Here is a 1942-nt window from a genome sequence, read left to right on the forward strand (position 1 = left end):
ATAAATTTCGATTTTAACAAAATGAGACAAGTTCATGTTTATAAAAATAAAAATTCTGAGTCGAGCAAGTTTTTCATGTGGGAATTAATTATGTGTTTATTAAAATAATTACCTAAAATTTAAAAATAAATGAAGATTGGTTGTAAATGTAATTCCATTCCCGGGCAGAGGGCCATCATCTTATCTACCTTCCATGATTGAGGCATACATCATCCACCTTTCAGATGACTCAAAGTCGTGCCTTGATATAGAGATGAAGGATTTACATAGTTCAAGTATTAGGATCCAAAATCATGGTTCAATTCCAAAAATTAAAACAATTTGCACAGGGTTTAGCTAAAGGTGGCAAATGTAACTTTAGATCACTATTTACCAAAAAAAACATTCTTTGAAAGGCTTATATACCTGTAATACGTCTGCTTGGGTGGGTCGAAAACTAGCATTTTTTCTAATAAATCCAGAGCCCCCCGGAGAAGTGTTACAAAATCTAGCAGAAAATTGTTGCCTCGGGTATTGCGGGAGCTGTCTCACGTATCTTCTGGCATTGTCACTCCTAAGAAATCCAAGACTAGCATCATCGGGAGAGCCAATGAGCTATTGCAATTCCGAAAAACATAAAGAGCAAAAGCAAGAAGAAACTACATCAGTTTGTTAATACATTACAAAAAACAGATGAACAAGAACAAGAAGAAACCAATTCAGTTTGTTTTTATAGATTAAAGTTGTCAAGAAAACCGGAATGCTTAAGATGAAATTCGAATAAGTCAAAAAAAATTTGATATGTACATCAGGTATCATTTTTCCATTAGAAAATACCTCTGTGATAAGTTTGTACAAGCTGTTTCTTTGGTTCTTCAATGCCCACAACCTCATCTTCTTCCAATAGAAGAGCGTCATACGTTTTGCTGCTTGATCCTTGAAATCATAAATCCCTTTCAATGTCATCTGAGTCTTGGCAACGTTTTCCATTCTCAACTTTATTTTTTGGAACTCAGACGCAACACCATAACAAAGTAGTGTTTCAAAACATACAACCGAGATCAAAATCATGCACATACGCGATGCCAAATTTAGAGTAAAACAACATCATAAAAAAAATTTATAAGCACCCAATTTATGTTCTTATTAAATTTAAAAACAGTTTATCTCAATAATGTTCTACCACGTTTGATTTACCCATACTTCCATCACTACTTAGTTTGTGTATATCCACCGTGTTTTGAAGATTCATACATTTTCCTTCAAAAAACACAAACAAGAACTCATCCTCCTAGCATAAACCAAAACAAAACTGATCACATATGGTCTGAAAATCACTTAACCTCCTATTTCGTTAAATACAGAGATTACCGAAAACAAATAAATGAAAAAATCAATAGGGACGAGAAAAGAGGGTTCAATCATAAAAATGGGACCTGAATTTTGGCTCTTCTCCATCGGTATCTCGCTCTGGCCGGTGGTGGACCACCTGTGATGGTGGCGTTGATGAATCAAAGGGATGAAGACATAGAAGAATTTCTTACGGTATCGGGCACAATATCATGGGAATTTGCAAGAGAAATTCGCTAGTGATAGATCCCGCCACCCAGTTCCTCCTCTTTCCCCGCTGCCCAAACATCACGAGAGAAGGAAATATGAAGAACTAATTGAAAGAGGAAGGAAGAGGAATGAACGAATAAAATCATTTTAGAAATTGAAGAAATAATTATTTCGATGTGGCGGAGGAAAGAGGAATGAGCAAATAAAATAATTTTAGAAATTGAAGATTAAAAGATGAAAATGAGGAAAGAGGAATGAGCAAATAAAATAATTTTAGAAATTGAAAATTAAAAGATAAAAATGTGGCTAAAAAAGTTTGGTGGTTTGAATGAGGTGTCAACACTATCTACAAACCCGAGTTAGAAACCGATATACTGTGCTGCTCTGTCAAACCGGCAATAAA

The 1942-nt window shown here is 34.8% G+C and overlaps 1 long non-coding RNA gene across 1 annotated transcript; it reads right to left on the reverse strand.

The window, feature by feature from the left end:
- Nucleotides 1-225: 225 nt before the first annotated feature.
- LOC140883785 (uncharacterized) lies at nucleotides 226-1646 on the reverse strand. Its single transcript, XR_012150463.1, has 2 exons — nucleotides 817-1646; nucleotides 226-594 (listed from the first exon to the last, which is right to left on the reverse strand). It is a non-coding gene; the product is annotated as an uncharacterized lncRNA (long non-coding RNA).
- Nucleotides 1647-1942: the final 296 nt, after the last annotated feature.

The sequence above is a fragment of the Henckelia pumila genome, chromosome 2, assembly GCF_033568475.1.
Source record: "Henckelia pumila isolate YLH828 chromosome 2, ASM3356847v2, whole genome shotgun sequence".
In the NCBI taxonomy this organism is placed as follows: Eukaryota; Viridiplantae; Streptophyta; class Magnoliopsida; order Lamiales; family Gesneriaceae; genus Henckelia; species Henckelia pumila.